We start from the raw sequence: 21,994 nt of genomic DNA, 5'->3' as shown, positions 1-21,994 counted from the left end.
TTCCATGGTAACGGCAGCCATTTTTAATGTTTTGAAGATCTACTGCAACCTGAAATTTTGTGTTCTTCATTATAGTTAACTCTCATTAAGATTGGTTCCATTGGCTCCAAAAAAAACTGCAGGACAAAATTAGGTGGAAGAATAATAATAATAACAAGTAATCCTGTGTTAGGATGCTAACACAAAAGTCGCTAAAACGGCCCCCAACCATTGTTCTGCTGTTTCCATGGTAACGGCAGCCATTTTGAAATTTCAAAGTCGGATATCACATCTACACGTGACAGGTCACATTACTTACAAGTTTCATAAAAATTGGACCAATTTTCAAATTTAGGCATTCGTGTTTCCATGGTTACGGTTGCCATTTTGGAAATTCCAGTCAAATGCCGAATCTACAAAAGACAGTCACATTGTGTAAAGTTTCATTAAGTTTAAAGCATTTTAAATTTTTTGACATTTTTGCAGTTTCCATGGTAACGGCAGCCATTTTGAAAATTCCAAAGTCGGATGGCACATCTACACATGACAGGTCACATTACTGTCAAGTTTCATAAAGATTGGACCAAATCTAGATTTTTCGCAGTTGTGTTGTTTCCATTGCAACGGCGGCCATTTTGGAAATTCCAAAGTCAAATTCCAAATCTACATACACTCGTTAACATCTCTGTAAAATTTCATTAAACTTGAAGCATTTTAAATTTTTTTTACATTTTTGCAGTTTCCATGGTAACGGCGGCCATTTTAAAAATTCCAAAGTCGAATTACAGCTACATATTGTGCTACCTGTAATAATCTATCATTATATAACATAAAAAGTACATAGGAATAATTCAACACTATCACATGACTAATCACATGACTATTGTTCTAGAATGTTCCATGAAAATTGACCCCCTAAAATAATGCCAAGATGACCCCGGGCTGAAATAAACTAGAGGCTCTAAAGAGCCTGTGTCGCTCACCTTGGTCTATGTGCATATTAAACAAAGGACATAGATGGATTCATGACAAAATTGTGTTTTGGTGATGGTGATGTGTTTGTAGATCTTACTTTACTGAACATTCTTGCTGCTAACAATTATCTCTATCTATAATGAACTTGGCCCAGTAGTTACAGTGGAAAATATTTTGTAAAAATTTACAAAAATTTACAAAATTTATGAAAATTGTAAAAAATTGACTATAAAGGGCAATAATTCCTTAAGGGGTCAATTGACAATTTTGGTCATGTTGACTTATTTGTAGATCTTACTTTGCTGTACATTATTGCTGTTTACAGTTTATCTCTATCTATAATAATATTCAAGATAATAACCAAAAGCTGCAAAATTTTCTTAAAATTACCAATTCAGGGGCAGCAACCCAACAACGTGTTGCCTGATTGGTCTGAAAATTTCAGGGCAGATAGATCTTGACCTAATGAACAATTTTATCCTCGTCAAATTTGCTCTAAATGCTTTGGTTTCAGAGATATGAGCCAAAAACTGCATTTTACCCTATGTACTATTTTTTAGCCATGTCGGCCATCTTGGTTCGCGGGCGGGTCATCGGACACATTTTTTAAACTAGATACCCTAATGATGATTGTGGACAAGTTTGGTTAAATTTGTCTTAATAGTTTCAGAGGAGAAGATTTTTGTAAAAGATTACAAAAATTTACGAAAAATGGTTAAAAATTGACTATAAAGGGCAATAACTCCTTAAGGGGTCAACTGACCATTTTGGTCAAGTTGTCTTATTTGTAGATCTTACTTTGCTGAACATTATTGCTGTTTACAGTTTATCTCTATCTATAATAATATTCAAGATAACCAAAAACGGCAAAATTTCCTTTAAATTACCAATTCAGGGGCAGCAACCCAACAACTGGCTGTTCGATTCATCTGAAAATTTCAAGGCAGATAGATCTTTACCTGATAAACAATTTTACCCCATGTCAGATTTGCTCTAAATGCTTTGGTTTCAGAGATATAAGCCAAAATCTACATTTTACCCCTATGTTCTATTTTTAGCTATGGCGGCCATCTTGGTTGGTTGGCCGGGTCACCGGACACATTTTTTAAACTAAATACCCCAATGATGATTGTGGCCAAGTTTGGTTAAATTTGGCCAAGTAGTTTCAGAGGAGAAGATTTTTGTAAAAGTTTACGGACGACGGACGACGGATGCAAAGTGATGAGAAAAGCTCACTTGACCTTTCAGGTCAGGTGAGCTAAAAATGTGGAATGGACACCTGGACATCGGTCTCTTGTATTACACAAAACTTAAAGGTTCTACCAGTAGCGAATCCATATTCGAAAAATGACCCCACCCATGTTCCGGCCCCCAAATAGTGCCAAGTTGATTCATATTTGAAATAAAAAAAGTGAATGCATCCCTAGGGATACTACCCCAACATCATACCAAATATAAAGTTTCCATCATTTAAGGCTTGGAAGAAAATGGTCGGACAAATTAGGGTTAAGAAGAATAATAATAATAATTAGATTTGTAATTGCTAGCAATAACGGATGGCACCCTTTCCCCATTGCCAGGTGAGCGGCAGCCATTTAGAAAATTCCAAAGTCAAAGAGTGCATTTACACATGCAAATTATCCATTTGTAAAGTTTCAATAAGTTTGAAGCATTTTGAAATTTTGGACATTTTTGCTGTTTCCATGGTTACGGCGGCCATTTTGAAAATTCCAACTTCAAAATGCAACTCTGCCTATGCCAGTTACGATTTCTGTAAAGTTTCATTCAGTTTGCAGCATTTTGATTTTTTTTGAAATTTTGGACATTTTTGCTGTTTCCATGGTTACAGTGGATAATTCCAAAATTCTAAAAGCAGACATCTCATTGACATATGTCATGTTATATATCAATACAGTTTCACTGACTTTGGTGAAATACTCTTTAAGAAAATGCTGATTTTATGCATTTTCCCATAGGGTCAATGTAAAACTTGCCCCATGTTTTCATGACAACGGCGGCCATTTTGACTATCCAAATATTGTCTTGACATCTTAGCATACTGGGTAACATTTTCATAAAGTTTCATCCAGTTGGGTCTTATAACGAAAGAGTCAGAATTTTTGATATTTAGCTGTTTCCATGGTAACGGCAGCCATTTTGAAAATTCCAAAGTCAAACTGCAAATCAGCACATGCCAGTTAACATTACTGTGGAGTTTCTTTCAATTTGGAACACTTTGATTTTTTTCGCATATTTGCTGTTTCCATGGAAACGGCGGCCATTTTTTACCATTCCATAGCAAGGTGCACAACTTTACATGGAGGTCCTCATTATAGCAGAGTTCCATCAACATTGGCCCATTGGATTCCAAGAACTCGCGCGGACAAAATGTGTGGAAGAAAAATAAGAAAAAAAAGAAACGTAGAATAACAGTATGTCACCCCAACTCCGTTGAGGGTGCCATAACTAGATTTGCAATTGCAAGCAATAGCGGATGGCACTCTTCCCCCGTTGCCAGGTGAGTGGCAGCCATTTAAAAAATTCCAAAGTCAAAGAGTGCATCTACACATGCAAATTATCCTTTTTGTAAAGTTTCATTAAGTTTGGAGCATTTTGAAATTTTTGACATTTTTGCTGTTTCCATGGTTACAACGGCCATTTTGAAAATTCCAACTTTAAAATGCAACTCTGCCTATGCCAGTTACCATTTCTGTAAAGTTTCATCCAGTTTGCAGCATTTTGATTTTTTTTGAAATTTTGGACATTTATGCTGCAGCCATGATTACAGCGGATAATTCCAAAATTCTAAAAGCAGACATCTCATTGCCACATGTCATGTTATATATCAATACAGTTTCATTGACTTTGGTGAAATACTCTTTAAGAAAATGCTGATTTTATGCATTTTCCCATAGGGTCAATGTTAAACTTGCCCCTAGTTTCTATGACAACGGCGGCCATTTTGGAGTATCCAAATATTGTGTTGGCATCTTGGCAAACTGGGTAACATTTTCATAAAGTTTCATCCAGTTTGGTCTTATAACGGAAGAGTTAGAGTTTTTGATACTTTAGCTGTTTCCATGGTAACGGCAGCCATTTTGAAAATTCCGAAGTCAAACTGCAAATCAGCACATGCCAGTTCCCATTCCTGTGGAGCTTCTTTCAGTTTGGAACACTTTGATTTGTTTCGCATTTTTGCTGTTTCCATGGAAACGGCGGCCATTTTTTACCATTCCATAGCAAGGTGCACAACTTTACATGGGGGTCCTCATTATAGTAGAGTTCCATCAACATTGGTCCTTTGGATTCCAAGAACTCGCGCGGACAAAATGTGTGGAAGAAAAATAAGAAAAAAAAAGAAACGTAGAATAACAGTATGTCACCCCAACTCCGTTGAGGGTGCCATAATAATAAAAAAAAAGAAACGGAGGAAAAGCAACATGTCACCCGACATTGTCTATCGGGTGACATAATAATAAAAAGAAATAAAAGAAACGAAGAATAACAATGGTGTGTCACCCCAACTCCGTTGAGGGTGCCATAATAATAAAAATAAGAAAAAAAAGAAACGTAGAATAACAATATGTCACCCCAACTTCGTTGAGGGTGCCATAATCATAATAAGAAACGGGACAAAAACATAAAGTCCCCAAAACTCCATTTTGGCGACTTAATAACAAAGAAACAGAGGAAAAGCAATATGATATCCGACATTGTCGATCGGGTGACATATTAATAATAATAATAAGAACTGAGCAAAAACAATAAGTCTTAAAAACAATAAGTCTTAAAAAGTGCCAAATATGAAAAAAATAAGACTGGTTATGACCAATCTTTGCATTTGGAAAATAAAAGTAACAATTTAGAATATTTAAAAGCAACTATTTAACATAGCAATCCAATTACAAACATTTCAACACTAGTTTTATAGATGAAGGGTATGTAATCATGAAAAATTGTCTAGTATTTTTTTTTACTTAAAGAAACGCAATGAATTATGTAAAAATAAATGAATATCTTCATACGGTCAGATTATTCGAGTGTTAAAATACTTGAAAAGTGCATATTTACAACTTGATCTACAACTTAACATGGGGAACACAGCTAAAAAAATACAATATGTCAAAGGGAGGTAATTCTGATTTTCAATATGATTTTACACATTATTAGGAGAAAAATGTGCAAAAGGTGATGTAAAATGGGGAGAATATTTATGCCTTTCATTAATATCATAACTCTCAAGTGTAATTTCTATTGTTTCTTTCAATCTGGATACAAAACTGATTTTTTACCATATGCCCATGCTTCCTACCACAGTACACTCAGTGCATTCTGGATTGCCGCAGTTAAACATAGAAATTTGTATAAAAACAACTTTAAGTGGTTCCAAAAGGCTTCCATTGCATTAATATTTACAGGAAATGAGGTTTGAGATTATTGTGTGGCCTTGAATAAGTACAGTGACAGAGTGCATATTTTCCTATAAGGGACTTTTTAACTTCTTTTCCTACTTTTTTTGTATTAATCATGAAATGTATCTAACTTTCAAGTTCCAGTTTCAATACAACATTCATAAAGGCTGAACTTGTAAAGATAGCGGAAAATTTATACTACAGCCCATACTGCGGCCTATGTATATTTGGTATATAAAGTTGCACTTTGACTGTTTTTAAAAGAATGGTGTAAAATACTAAGCTTAATAAATATGAATTGTTTTCTGTGTTTGCTTTGACCAGTATTGCAAGTACATCTAGTAACTAAAGTCTTGATGTACTCTTAGTTAAATTTTGCCTAATATGGAAGTTTTTACTTAAATACCCTGAAAAATACCACAAAAAGACTTTTCAAAGGCTTTTTAAGCAGTTTCATACCATAAAAAACAACAATAATGTTTCATTTTACTAAAGCTGTGTTTTAATTACTTGTAAAGTTCACAAAATGTCATTGACAACCATTCTGCAGAAATTCCTGTTACCCCAACATCAGGATGGTTTCTTTTGCCAAAACTAGACGGCCAAAACTGAAGTAGAAAAAAGTGCCAAATATGAAATAATAAGACTGGTTATGACCAATCTTTGCATTTGGAACATAAAAGTAACAATTTAGAATATTTAAAAGCAATTATTTAACATAGCAATCCAATTACAAACATTTCAACACTAGTTTTATAGATGAAGGGTATGTAATCATGAAAAGTTGTCTAGTATTTTTTTTATGCCCCCGCCGTGGAGGAGGGGGCATTTAGTTTTACCCTTGTCCGTCTGAACGTACCTAGAGTTATGTCCCTTTATAAAAAGAAAAATTGCAAAATGTTTAGTTTCCGTTCTCTAACTTAAGTTTGCCTTAACCAAATGTTATGAAACTTATACACAATGCTTATTACCACAAAACACAGATCAAGTTTGAATTTTGGTGGCATCACTTTAACCGATCTAGAGTTATGCCCCTTTATAAAAAGAAAAATTACAAAATGTTTAGTTTCCGTTCTCTAACTTAAGTTTGCCTCAACCAAATGTTATGAAACTGATACACAATGCTTATTACCACAAAACACAGATCAAGTTTGAATTTTGGTGGCATCACTTAAACTGTTCTAGAATTATGTCCCTTTATAAATGGAACAATTGCAAAATTTTTATTTTCTTCTAAATATCAAGTTTATATAATATATTTTTAAAATTGGAGTTATCTTCCTTTGACCATGATTATAGTTAAATCAATTCAATCAATGCTTTATACAATGCAATGTTTAATTTTTACTTCCACTGATAAAACACAGATCAAGTTGAATTTGGGTAGTGTAACTTTAATCAATTGAGTTATGCCCCTTTATAAATCGAAAGATTGCAAAATTTTTAGTTTCCATACTGTAACTGAAGTTTTCCCCAGCCAAACATTATGAAATCAATACACAATATTCATTACCACAAAACTCTGTAAAGATCAAGTACAATTTTTTTGTTTCCGTTCTCTAACTTGAGTTTGCCTCAACCAAATGTTATGAAACTTATACACAATGCTTATTACTACATAATACAGATTATGTACGAAATTAGGTGGCAACACTTTTACCATTCTAGAGTTATGTCCCTTTATAAACATAAAAATTGCTGAATGTATATTTGGTATATAAAGTTGCACTTTGACTGTTTTTAAAAGAATGGTGTAAAATACTATGCTTAATAAATATGAATTGTTTTCTGTGATTGCTTTGACCAGTATTGCAAGTACATCTAGGAACTAAAGTCTTGATGTACTCTTAGTTAAATTTTGCCTTATATGGAAGTTTTTAATTAAATACCCTGAAAAATACCACAAAAAGACTTTTCAAAGGCTTTTTAAGCAGTTTCATACCATAAAAAACAACAATTATGTTTCATTTTACTAAATCTGTGTTTTAATTACTTGTAAAGTTCACAAAATGTCATTGACAACCACTCTGCAGAAATTCCTGTTACCCCAACATCAGGATGGTTTCTTCGCCAAAACTAGACGGCCAAAACTAAAGTAGAAAAAAGTGCCAAATATGAAAAAATAAGACTGGTTATGACCAATCTTTGCATTTGGAACATAAAAGTAACAATTTAGAATATTTAAAAGCAATTATTTAACATAGCAATCCAATTACAAACATTTCAACACTAGTTTTATAGATGAAGGGTATGTAATCATGAAAAGTTGTCTAGTATTTTTTTTTATGCCCCCGCCGTGGCTTATTACCACAAAACACAGATCAAGTTTGAATTTTGGTGGCATCACTTTAACCGATCTAGAGTTATGCCCCTTTATAAAAAGAAAAATTACAAAATGTTTAGTTTCCGTTCTCTAACTTAAGTTTGCCTCAACCAAATGTTATGAAACTGATACACAATGCTTATTACCACAAAACACAGATCAAGTTTGAATTTTGGTGGCATCACTTAAACTGTTCTAGAGTTATGTCCCTTTATAAATGGAAAAATTGCAAAATTTTTATTTTCTTCTAAATATCAAGTTTATATAATATATTTTTAAAATTGGAGTTATCTTCCTTTGACCATGATTATAGTTAAATCAATTCAATCAATGCTTTATACAATGCAATGTTTAATTTTTACTTCCACTGATAAAACACAGATCAAGTTGAATTTGGGAAGTGTAACTTTAATCAAATGAGTTATGCCCCTTTATAAATCGAAAGATTGCAAAATTTTTAGTTTCCATACTGTAACTGAAGTTTTCCCCAGCCAAACATTAGGAAATCAATACACAATATTCATTACCACAAAACTCTGTAAAGATCAAGTACAATTTTTTTGTTTCTGTTCTCTAACTTGAGTTTGCCTCAACCAAATGTTATGAAACTTATACACAATGCTTATTACTACATAATACAGATTATGTACGAAATTAGGTGGCAACACTTTTACCATTCTAGAGTTATGTCCCTTTATAAACATAAAAATTGCTGAATGTATATTTGGTATATAAAGTTGCACTTTGACTGTTTTTAAAAGAATGGTGTAAAATACTATGCTTAATAAATGTGAATTGTTTTCTGTGATTGCTTTGACCAGTATTGCAAGTACATCTAGGAACTTAAGTCTTGATGTACTCTTAGTTAAATTTTGCCTTATATGGAAGTTTTTAATTAAATACCCTGAAAAATACCACAAAAAGACTTTTCAAAGGCTTTTTAAGCAGTTTCATACCATAAAAAACAACAATTATGTTTCATTTTACTAAATCTGTGTTTTAATTACTTGTAAAGTTCACAAAATGTCATTGACAACCACTCTGCAGAAATTCCTGTTACCCCAACATCAGGATGGTTTCTTCGCCAAAACTAGACGGCCAAAACTGAAGTAGAAAAAAGTGCCAAATATGAAAAAATAAGACTGGTTATGACCAATCTTTGCATTTGGAACATAAAAGTAACAATTTAGAATATTTAAAAGCAATTATTTAACATAGCAATCCAATTACAAACATTTCAACACTAGTTTTATAGATGAAGGGTATGTAATCATGAAAAGTTGTCTAGTATTTTTTTTTATGCCCCCGCCGTGGCGGAGGCGGCATTTAGTTTTACCCTTGTCCGTCTGAACGTACCTAGAGTTATGTCCCTTTATAAAAAGAAAAATTGCAAAATGTTTAGTTTCCGTTCTCTAACTTAAGTTTGCCTTAACCAAATGTTACGAAACTTATACACAATGCTTATTACCACAAAACACAGATCAAGTTTGAATTTTGGTGGCATCACTTTAACCCATCTAGAGTTATGCCCTTTTATAAAAAGAAAAATTACAAAATGTTTAGTTTCCGTTCTCTAACTTAAGTTTGCCTCAACCAAATGTTATGAAACTGATACACAATGCTTATTACCACAAAACACAGATCAAGTTTGAATTCTGGTGGCATCACTTAAACTGTTCTAGAGTTATGTCCCTTTATAAATGGAAAAATTGCAAAATTTTTATTTTCTTCTAAATATCAAGTTTATATAATATATTTTTAAAATTGGAGTTATCTTCCTTTGACCATGATTATAGCTAAATCAATTCAATCAATGCTTTATACAATGCAATGTTTAATTTTTACTTCCACTGATAAAACACAGATCAAGTTGAATTTGGGTAGTATAACTTTAATCAATTGAGTTATGCCCCTTTATAAATCGAAAGATTGCAAAATTTTTAGTTTCCATACTGTAACTGAAGTTTTCCCCAGCCAAACATTATGAAATCAATACACAATATTCATTACCACAAAACTCTGTAAAGATCAAGTACATTTTTTTTGTTTCCGTTCTCTAACTTGAGTTTGCCTCAACCAAATGTTATGAAACTTATACACAATGCTTATTACTACATAATACAGATTATGTACGAAATTAGGTGGCAACACTTTTACCATTCTAGAGTTATGTCCCTTTATAAACATAAAAATTGCTGAATGTATATTTGGTATATAAAGTTGCACTTTGACTGTTTTTAAAAGAATGGTGTAAAATACTATGCTTAATAAATATGAATTGTTTTCTGTGATTGCTTTGACCAGTATTGCAAGTACATCTAGGAACTAAAGTCTTGATGTACTCTTAGTTAAATTTTGCCTTATATGGAAGTTTTTAATTAAATACCCTGAAAAATACCACAAAAAGACTTTTCAAAGGCTTTTTAAGCAGTTTCATACCATAAAAAACAACAATTATGTTTCATTTTACTAAATCTGTGTTTTAATTACTTGTAAAGTTCACAAAATGTCATTGACAACCACTCTGCAGAAATTCCTGTTACCCCAACATCAGGATGGTTTCTTCGCCAAAACTAGACGGCCAAAACTAAAGTAGAAAAAAGTGCCAAATATGAAAAAATAAGACTGGTTATGACCAATCTTTGCATTTGGAACATAAAAGTAACAATTTAGAATATTTAAAAGCAATTATTTAACATAGCAATCCAATTACAAACATTTCAACACTAGTTTTATAGATGAAGGGTATGTAATCATGAAAAGTTGTCTAGTATTTTTTTTATACCCCCGTCGTGGCGGAGGGGGCATTTAGTTTTACCCTTGTCCGTCTGAACGTACCTAGAGTTATGTCCCTTTATAAAAAGAAAAATTGCAAAATGTTTAGTTTCCGTTCTCTAACTTAAGTTTGCCTTAACCAAATGTTACGAAACTTATACACAATGCTTATTACCACAAAACACAGATCAAGTTTGAATTTTGGTGGCATCACTTTAACCCATCTAGAGTTATGCCCTTTTATAAAAAGAAAAATTACAAAATGTTTAGTTTCCGTTCTCTAACTTAAGTTTGCCTCAACCAAATGTTATGAAACTGATACACAATGCTTATTACCACAAAACACAGATCAAGTTTGAATTCTGGTGGCATCACTTAAACTGTTCTAGAGTTATGTCCCTTTATAAATGGAAAAATTGCAAAATTTTTATTTTCTTCTAAATATCAAGTTTATATAATATATTTTTAAAATTGGAGTTATCTTCCTTTGACCATGATTATAGTTAAATCAATTCAATCAATGCTTTATACAATGCAATGTTTAATTTTTACTTCCACTGATAAAACACAGATCAAGTTGAATTTGGGTAGTATAACTTTAATCAATTGAGTTATGCCCCTTTATAAATCGAAAGATTGCAAAATTTTTAGTTTCCATACTGTAACTGAAGTTTTCCCCAGCCAAACATTATGAAATCAATACACAATATTCATTACCACAAAACTCTGTAAAGATCAAGTACATTTTTTTTGTTTCCGTTCTAGCTCTAACTTGCGTTTGCCTCAACCAAATGTTATGAAACTTATACACAATGCTTATTACTACATAATACAGATTATGTACGAAATTAGGTGGCAACACTTTTACCATTCTAGAGTTATGTCCCTTTATAAACATAAAAATTGCTGAATGTATATTTGGTATATAAAGTTGCACTTTGACTGTTTTTAAAAGAATGGTGTAAAATACTATGCTTAATAAATATGAATTGTTTTCTGTGATTGCTTTGACCAGTATTGCAAGTACATCTAGGAACTAAAGTCTTGATGTACTCTTAGTTAAATTTTGCCTTATATGGAAGTTTTTAATTAAATACCCTGAAAAATACCACAAAAAGACTTTTCAAAGGCTTTTTAAGCAGTTTCATACCATAAAAAACAACAATTATGTTTCATTTTACTAAATCTGTGTTTTAATTACTTGTAAAGTTCACATAATGTCATTGACAACCACTCTGCAGAAATTCCTGCTACCCCAACATCAGGATGGTTTCTTCGCCAAAACTGAAGTGGAAAAAAGTGCCAAATATGAAAAAAATAAGACTGGTTATGACCAATCTTTGCATTTGGAACATAAAAGTAACAATTTAGAATATTTAAAAGCAATTATTTAACATAGCAATCCAATTACAAACATTTCAACACTAGTTTTATAGATGAAGGGTATGTAATCATGAAAAGTTGTCTAGTATTTTTTTTTTCTTAAAGAAACGCAATGAATATGTAAAAATAAATGAATATCTTCATACGGTCAGATTATTCGAGTGTTAAAATACTTGAAAAGTGCTTATTTACAACTTGATCTACAACTTAAGGCGAAGTGTACGTAATTGCACGCCTCTAGCGGAGTTCAGGATAAAAAACGTGCGTCGTTAGTTACGCGGGTTATCTCCCCTACTCCAAGAAAGGAAAAATGGGCACATGAAAGAAAAATGACTTCGTGCGGTCTATCATGAATCCAAACAAGTATTCATGTGCTATCTCAAAACTTCAAAGACATTTTTATAATGACTCCAATCAGAAATCTGAGTATCCTATTGTGAGTTAGTCTGACTCTATTACCACTGTTTTTGTTTTAGACCCGCAGAAGCAGGTACACAATACGACTCGTGTTTATTTCAACAGAAGGTAAAAACGCCTAAACAACAAAATTATAACCAAATAAACAAATAAACCAGTGACAATTCTGCTTCTATTCGTATCAAATTCATTAAAATCAAACCAGAATTGACCCCACAATATTTTTTTGAAAAAACCATAGTTTTGAATGAAATTCAGTGTAGCGTAAAATTGTAGGTAACGAATAATCATATTGCATGTGAATTTGTGTGTTGAACAAGACAGACGTTGGCATGTCCGATTTTATGCAATTGATGTTTTATATTTTATTATTTATGTAAAAAGTATAAAAGATACTAAGGGTAATCGACCACTAGTACAACATTTATAAGCCAAAGAAAAAGCCAACAGCAAAAAAAAATTTTTTGGGAAAGTAAAATCTAAATTTAGAACCATGGTTGAAACTGAAACTACACATGTATGATAAAAATAGAACGTGTTATTTTTTCTTTATCAAATTCCAATTTCGAAGGGATAGCGAAATTTGTTTTCTTTTGTTGTGGTTTTGTGTATCATTCAGCAGTAGTATAAGGTAGGGGAAGAAGGGGGAGGGGGTGAAGAAAATAGGGTCTATAATGTCGGGGCTTTTTATAACCGACCATACGGTATGGATTTTTCTCATTGTTGAAGGCCGTATGGTTGCCTATAATAATTACATCCACATGATTTAAGGTAGCTGGGGTGTCTAAATATTGGACGATAGATTTTTCTTCAACTTCTGTAAAAGACTTCGGGGTCAATGTAATTTCAAATTTCAATACAAAAACTGGGGATCACGGACCTTGTTTTTTCGTAATAACACTTTGAAATTAACGAAATTTGGGTTATTTTATATTGTTAATATAGAGGAAACTTAAGTTTTCCTTATTGCGGAAACATTAAACAATAGAACTGGCTAAAATTCGATGAGAGAATTGCTTTTCATTAATAACTCCGAAATATCAAATAAAAATAGGGGGTCACGGGCCTTATTTTCTTGAAAAAATCCCCAAAAATTTTAAATATACTTTACGACACTTAATGTTTTGATAGTTCAATCTTTAAATTTCAAGTTTAAGGTATTTTGTTGTATATTAAATGATACTTGGTAAAATATTTTTAAAACAAAAAAGTATTTTTGCAACATGATCAGAACGGACGCTCAGAAAAAGACACCCGGTCTACCTTAAACTGTGGCAGATAGTTGTCTAATTTGCAATCATACCACATCTCCTTATTTTCATATTATATTAAGAAACTGCAATTCATTTGCATTATATACAGGAACAATTTGTATGGCACTACACTAGGTAAACTCGTATAGCATCGCCCTTGGTACATTCTTATAGCATTACACCAGTACATGTATAGTATTACACCAGTACATTTATTATATAACACCAGTACATTTATAGCATATCACCATGCACAAAGCTTTAGCATTACACTATACACAATGCTATAGCATTATACACAATATACACAATGTTAAGGCTAACACTGGGAATGATCTGTGCTACGGGAAGTTATATCAAAAACTCCGATCTGTTTTACTTTGCTAAAATTCATATGCGTGTTCTTCTTTTGACCTTATTACAGCCATAAAAATTCTAAAGATAATATGCAGATGCAGTTTTCTTATTTTTTGGGAGTCATGCATGTGGATATTTAACAAATAATGGTACAAGAAATTATTTCCTTTTTTACTTAAAATCTCCAGCAAACATTATATCATGCTTTGTCGTGTAGTTAAAGAAAAGGGAAAGCGATTGAGACAGGAAATTTTGAAAATAAAATTGCAGAGTTGTGTCACGTGCACGTGTGTGAACCTGACAAATAAAATATGTTTTGTGCGCAATACCTCGAATAGCGCCGGTAATGGTGAGGATGAAAAGAAGCAGCAAATTATATTCACTTTTTTAAAAAACAAACATGCAGAAATAAGATTTTAAAAAAGACGTGTATACGCGATAATTATAACCGATTATTTAAATACATATAGAATCATTCTGTCAACGCTGTGTTAACCGGGACAATTTCGAACTTGATATTTGATTCATAATTATTAGAACAATACAATATAAAAATAAGAAGATGTGGTATGATTGCCAATGAGACAACTCTCCACAAGAGTCCAAATGACACAGAAATTAACAACTATAGGTCACCGTACGGCCTTCAACAATGATCAAAGCCCATAGTCAGCTATAAATACAAGCATTTCAAAAAAAGATGTGGAACCCTGTCAAATTAAGAAAAGATTGAGTTAAAGTCTATACAGTAACTTTCTTTCACTTGCAGTATATTTATTTGCCAATTTGCTTTTTTTTTTTGGCAGCAGAAATATCCTTAAAAAATACTCAGTTTATTTCCTTATCAATTGATTACGCTTGAGCATTTGCAATAATTAGGAAAATGGGTTATAAATCATTCGTAAATATAAATCAACATGTAGACATCTTATACGTTCAGGAATTTCACATCCAATATTTTATGGTAATATTCTTTACAAAGCACAAAAATGTCGGCATTTACCTCAGAAGCTAACCAAACCTTTAAACAGACTTATTCGGAAAGGATATAGTTACGATACTGTTGTCAGGTCATTAAGGATTGCATATTTTGGTATTAATATTGATTCACTCATAGGGTCTTTGCATCGGAAATAAACACTATTATTCTAAAACCAGTTGTTGGCATGATACGGGTTATGTTCTTCTCATATATTTTATGATTGTATGATACTAAACCCCTAACGGGAGGGATTGTTCTTGATTTTCATAAGATGAAGACATAATCTATCAATCAGTTTAACTGAGGTCTGGAGCTGGCATGTCAGTAACTGCTAGTAGTCCTTTGTTAATTTATGTATCATTGTCTTTTTGTTTATTTTCTTTTGTTACCTATTCTGACATCGGACTCGGACTTCTTTTAAACTGAGTTTAACTGTGCGTATTGCTATGTGTTTCTTTATTCTACATTGTTAGAGGTATAGGGGGAGGGTTGAGATCTCACAAAACATGTTTAACCCCGCCGTATGTTTGCGCCTGTCCCAAGTCAGGAGCCTCTGGCCTTTGTTAGTCTTGTATGTTTTTTTAATTTTAGTTCATTTATATGTTTTGGAGTTTAGTGTGACGTCCATTTTCACTGAACTAGTACACAATTTTATTTAGGGGCCAGCTGAGGACCACCTCCGGGTGCGGGATTTTCTCGCTGCGTTAAAGACCCATTGGTGGCCTTCGGCTGTTGTCTGCTCTTTGGTCGGGTTGTTGTCTCTTTGACATATTCCCCATTTCCATTCTCAATTTTATACACACTCACGATTTTGTTACGACACTACATACGGTATAATAGCGTTATAGAGTAGAAATTGTGATGACGTTACACTAGACATCAATAACGTCGCCGAATGTTTTTATTTTTTCCGCTAAAAATCAAACTTCCACAGGATATAGCTTGAAAACTAGCACGGTTGCTAAGGACTTTCTTTGGACCAATGGGTTCGTCGTTCATTTTTGAATCGCATATCGATTTTTAAAAAAATTCTGTGGACCAACGAATTAGAAAATCTTGATAAAGTAAAAATATCAGCCGATTTTTATGATTTTCCCTATATATCCTTTGTATTTTTGGCGTATCAAGCTGTTAATTTCAACAGCTTGTATCTGAAAAACGAAAACGGTTACCCCCTTTTTTTATTTTATTGACTGATGTATTTTTACAAGCAGAATCCACATGTAAAATTTTAAAAAATTCTGTGGAGTAGTTAATTACGTACACTTCGCCTTAACATGGGGAACACAGCTAAAAAAATACAATATGTCAAAGGGAGAAAAATGTGCAAAATGTGATGTAAAATGGGGAGAATATTTATGCCTTTCATTAATATCATAACTCTCAAGTGTAATTTCTATTGTTTCTTTCAATCTGGACACAAAACTGATTTTTTACCATATGCCCATGCTTCCTACCACAGTACACTCAGTGCATTCTGGATTGCCGCTGTAAAACATAGAAATTTGTATAAAAACAACTTTAAGTGATTCCAAAAGGCTTCCATTGCATTAATATTTACAGGAAATGTTTTGTGATTATTGTGTGGCCTTGAATAAGTACAGTGACAGAGTGCATATTTTCCTATAAGGGACTTTTTAACTTCTTTTCCTACTTTTTTTGTATTAATCATGAAATGTATCTAATTTTCAAGTTCCAGTTTCAATACAACATTCACAAAGGCTGAACTTGTAAAGATAGCGGAAAATTTATACTTCAGCCTATACTTTGGCCAATGTATATTTGGTATATAAAGTTGCACTTTGACTGTTTTTAAAAGAATGGTGTAAAATACTATGCTTAATAAATATGAATTGTTTTCTGTGATTGCTTTGACCAGTATTGCAAGAACATCTAGGAACTAAAGCCTTGATGTACTCTTAGTTAAATTTTGCCTTATATGGAAGTTTTTAATTAAATACCCTGAAAAATACCACAAAAAGACTTTTCAAAGGCTTTTTAAGCAGTTTCATACCATAAAAAACAACAATTATGTTTCATTTTACTAAATCTGTGTTTTAATTACTTGTAAAGTTCACAAAATGTCATTGACAACCACTCTGCAGAAATTCCTGTTACCCCAACATCAGGATGGTTTCTTCGCCAAAACTAGACGGCCAAAACTAAAGTAGAAAAAAGTGCCAAATATGAAAAAATAAGACTGGTTATGACCAATCTTTGCATTTGGAACATAAAAGTAACAATTTAGAATATTTAAAAGCAATTATTTAACATAGCAATCCAATTACAAACATTTCAACACTAGTTTTATAGATGAAGGGTATGTAATCATGAAAAGTTGTCTAGTATTTTTTTTATACCCCCGTCGTGGCGGAGGGGGCATTTAGTTTTACCCTTGTCCGTCTGAACGTACCTAGAGTTATGTCCCTTTATAAAAAGAAAAATTGCAAAATGTTTAGTTTCCGTTCTCTAACTTAAGTTTGCCTTAACCAAATGTTACGAAACTTATACACAATGCTTATTACCACAAAACACAGATCAAGTTTGAATTTTGGTGGCATCACTTTAACCGATCTAGAGTTATGCCCTTTTATAAAAAGAAAAATTACAAAATGTTTAGTTTCCGTTCTCTAACTTAAGTTTGCCTCAACCAAATGTTATGAAACTGATACACAATGCTTCTTACCACAAAACACAGATCAAGTTTGAATTCTGGTGGCATCACTTAAACTGTTCTAGAGTTATGTCCCTTTATAAATGGAAAAATTGCAAAATTTTTATTTTCTTCTAAATATCAAGTTTATATAATATATTTTTAAAATTGGAGTTATCTTCCTTTGACCATGATTATAGTTAAATCAATTCAATCAATGCTTTATACAATGCAATGTTTAATTTTTACTTCCACTGATAAAACACAGATCAAGTTGAATTTGGGTAGTATAACTTTAATCAATTGAGTTATGCCCCTTTATAAATCGAAAGATTGCAAAATTTTTAGTTTCCATACTGTAACTGAAGTTTTCCCCAGCCAAACATTATGAAATCAATACACAATATTCATTACCACAAAACTCTGTAAAGATCAAGTACAATTTTTTTGTTTCCGTTCTCTAACTTGAGTTTGCCTCAACCAAATGTTATGAAACTTATACACAATGCTTATTACTACATAATACAGATTATGTACGAAATAAGTTGGCAACACTTTTACCATTCTAGAGTTATGTCCCTTTATAAACATAAAAATTGCTGAATGTATATTTGGTATATAAAGTTGCACTTTGACTGTTTTTAAAAGAATGGTGTAAAATACTATGCTTAATAAATATGAATTGTTTTCTGTGATTGCTTTGACCAGTATTGCAAGTACATCTAGGAACTAAAGTCTTGATGTACTCTTAGTTAAATTTTGCCTTATATGGAAGTTTTTAATTAAATACCCTGAAAAATACCACAAAAAGACTTTTCAAAGGCTTTTTAAGCAGTTTCATACCATAAAAAACAACAATTATGTTTCATTTTACTAAATCTGTGTTTTAATTACTTGTAAAGTTCACAAAATGTCATTGACAACCACTCTGCAGAAATTCCTGTTACCCCAACATCAGGATGGTTTCTTCGCCAAAACTAGACGGCCAAAACTGAAGTAGAAAAAAGTGCCAAATATGAAAAAATAAGACTGGTTATGACCAATCTTTGCATTTGGAACATAAAAGTAACAATTTAGAATATTTAAAAGCAATTATTTAACATAGCAATCCAATTACAAACATTTCAACACTAGTTTTATAGATGAAGGGTATGTAATCATGAAAAGTTGTCTAGTATTTTTTTTTATACCCCCGTCGTGGCGGAGGGGGCATTTAGTTTTACCCTTGTCCGTCTGAACGTACCTAGAGTTATGTCCCTTTATAAAAAGAAAAATTGCAAAATGTTTAGTTTCCGTTCTCTAACTTTAGTTTGCCTTAACAAAATGTTATGAAACTTATACACAATGCTTATTACCACAAAACACAGATAAAGTTGAATTTTGGTGGCATCACTTTAACCGATCTAGAGTTATGCCCCTTTATAAAAAGAAAAATTACAAAATGTTTAGTTTCCGTTCTCTAACTTAAGTTTGCCTCAACCAAATGTCATGAAACTGATACACAATGCTTATTACCACAAAACACAGATCAAGTTTGAATTTTGGTGGCATCACTTAAACTGTTCTAGAGTTATGTCCCTTTATAAATGGAAAAATTGCAAAATTTTTATTTTCTTCTAAATATCAAGTTTATATAATATATTTTTAAAATTGGAGTTATCTTCCTTTGACCATGATTATAGTTAAATCAATTCAATCAATGCTTTATACAATGCAATGTTTAATTTTTACTTCCACTGATAAAAAACAGATCAAGTTGAATTTGGGTAGTGTAACTTTAATCAAATGAGTTATGCCCCTTTATAAATCGAAAGATTGCAAAATTTTTAGTTTCCATACTGTAACTGAAGTTTTCCCCAGCCAAACATTATGAAATCAATACACAATATTCATTACCACAAAACTCTGTAAAGATCAAGTACAATTTTTTTGTTTCCGTTCTCTAACTTGAGTTTGCCTCAACCAAATGTTATGAAACTTATACACAATGCTTATTACTACATAATACAGATTATGTACGAAATAAGTTGGCAACACTTTTACCATTCTAGAGTTATGTCCCTTTATAAACATAAAAATTGCTGAATGTATATTTGGTATATAAAGTTGCACTTTGACTGTTTTTAAAAGAATGGTGTAAAATACTATGCTTAATAAATATGAATTGTTTTCTGTGATTGCTTTGACCAGTATTGCAAGTACATCTAGGAACTAAAGTCTTGATGTACTCTTAGTTAAATTTTGCCTTATATGGAAGTTTTTAATTAAATACCCTGAAAAATACCACAAAAAGACTTTTCAAAGGCTTTTTAAGCAGTTTCATACCATAAAAAACAACAATTATGTTTCATTTTACTAAATCTGTGTTTTAATTACTTGTAAAGTTCACATAATGTCATTGACAACCACTCTGAAGAAATTCCTGCTACCCCAACATCAGGATGGTTTCTTCGCCAAAACTGAAGTGGAAAAAAGTGCCAAATATGAAAAAAATAAGACTGGTTATGACCAATCTTTGCATTTGGAACATAAAAGTAACAATTTAGAATATTTAAAAGCAATTATTTAACATAGCAATCCAATTACAAACATTTCAACACTAGTTTTATAGATGAAGGGTATGTAATCATGAAAAGTTGTCTAGTATTTTTTTTTTCTTAAAGAAACGCAATGAATATGTAAAAATAAATGAATATCTTCATACGGTCAGATTATTCGAGTGTTAAAATACTTGAAAAGTGCTTATTTACAACTTGATCTACAACTTAACATGGGGAACACAGCTAAAAAAATACAATATGTCAAAGGGAGAAAAATGTGCAAAATGTGATGTAAAATGGGGAGAATATTTATGCCTTTCATTAATATCATAACTCTCAAGTGTAATTTCTATTGTTTCTTTCAATCTGGACACAAAACTGATTTTTTACCATATGCCCATGCTTCCTACCACAGTACACTCAGTGCATTCTGGATTGCCGCTGTTAAACATAGAAATTTGTATAAAAACAACTTTAAGTGATTCCAAAAGGCTTCCATTGCATTAATATTTACAGGAAATGTTTTGTGATTATTGTGTGGCCTTGAATAAGTACAGTGACAGAGTGCATATTTTCCTATAAGGGACTTTTTAACTTCTTTTCCTACTTTTTTTGTATTAATCATGAAATGTATCTAATTTTCAAGTTCCAGTTTCAATACAACATTCACAAAGGCTGAACTTGTAAAGATAGCGGAAAATTTATACTTCAGCCTATACTTTGGCCAATGTATATTTGGTATATAAAGTTGCACTTTGACTGTTTTTAAAAGAATGGTGTAAAATACTATGCTTAATAAATATGAATTGTTTTCTGTGATTGCTTTGACCAGTATTGCAAGAACATCTAGGAACTAAAGCCTTGATGTACTCTTAGTTAAATTTTGCCTTATATGGAAGTTTTTAATTAAATACCCTGAAAAATACCACAAAAAGACTTTTCAAAGGCTTTTTAAGCAGTTTCATACCATAAAAAACAACAATTATGTTTCATTTTACTAAATCTGTGTTTTAATTACTTGTAAAGTACACAAAATGTCATTGACAACCACTCTGCAGAAATTCCTGTTACCCCAACATCAGGATGGTTTCTTCGCCAAAACTAAGACGGCCAAAACTGAAGTAGAAAAAAGTGCCAAATATGAAAAAAATAAGACTGGTTATGACCAATCTTTGCATTTGGAACATAAAAGTAACAATTTAGAATATTTAAAAGCAATTATTTAACATAGCAATCCAATTACAAACATTTCAACACTAGTTTTATAGATGAAGGGTATGTAATCATGAAAAGTTGTCTAGTATTTTTTTTTACTTAAAGAAACGCAATGAATTATGTAAAAATAAATGAATATCTTCATACGGTCAGATTATTCGAGTGTTAAAATACTTGAAAAGTGCTTATTTACAACTTGATCTACAACTTAACATGGGGAACACAGCTAAAAAAATACAATATGTCAAAGGGAGAAAAATGTGGAAAATGTGATGTAAAATGGGGAGAATATTTATGCCTTTCATTAATATCATAACTCTCAAGTGTAATTTCTATTGTTTCTTTCAATCTGGACACAAAACTGATTTTTTACCATATGCCCATGCTTCCTACCACAGTACACTCCGTGCATTCTGGATTGCCGCTGTTAAACATAGAAATTTGTATAAAAACAACTTTAAGTGGTTCCAAAAGGCTTCCATTGCATTAATATTTACAGGAAATGTTTTGTGATTATTGTGTGGCCTTGAATAAGTACAGTGACAGAGTGCATATTTTCCTATAAGGGACTTTTTAACTTCTTTTCCTACTTTTTTTGTATTAATCATGAAATGTATCCAATTTTCAAGTTCCAGTTTCAATACAACATTCACAAAGGCTGAACTTGTAAAGATAGCGGAAAACTTATACTACAGCCCATACTGCGGCCAATGTATATTTGGTATATAAA

At 32.0% G+C, this 21,994-nt stretch overlaps 1 long non-coding RNA gene across 3 annotated transcripts in view; it reads right to left on the bottom strand.

Annotated features, from left to right (window-relative positions):
* The window catches only part of LOC127729535 (uncharacterized), a 42,756-nt gene extending 22,820 nt beyond the window's left edge, over nt 1-19,936 (bottom strand). Inside the window, exons 1-7 of one of the 3 annotated variants that reach the window (XR_007994680.1) lie at nt 19,886-19,936; nt 18,404-18,500; nt 16,922-17,018; nt 10,180-10,276; nt 8,697-8,793; nt 7,360-7,456; nt 5,877-5,974 (exon numbers count right to left, since the gene is read on the bottom strand). This is a non-coding gene — a long non-coding RNA (uncharacterized LOC127729535). The remainder of the gene's footprint in view (nt 1-5,876; nt 5,975-7,359; nt 7,457-8,696; nt 8,794-10,179; nt 10,277-16,921; nt 17,019-18,403; nt 18,501-19,885) is intronic. The other 2 variants (XR_007994679.1, XR_007994681.1) reach the window with 2 other exon arrangements.
* Between the last annotated feature and the right edge of the window lie 2,058 nt (nt 19,937-21,994).

Source organism: Mytilus californianus, unplaced genomic scaffold (assembly GCF_021869535.1).
Source record: "Mytilus californianus isolate M0D057914Y unplaced genomic scaffold, xbMytCali1.0.p SCAF_2, whole genome shotgun sequence".
Classification (NCBI taxonomy): Eukaryota; Metazoa; Mollusca; class Bivalvia; order Mytilida; family Mytilidae; genus Mytilus; species Mytilus californianus.
Note: the sequence above shows the minus strand (reverse complement) of the source record. Positions and strands in the feature narration are given on the sequence as shown.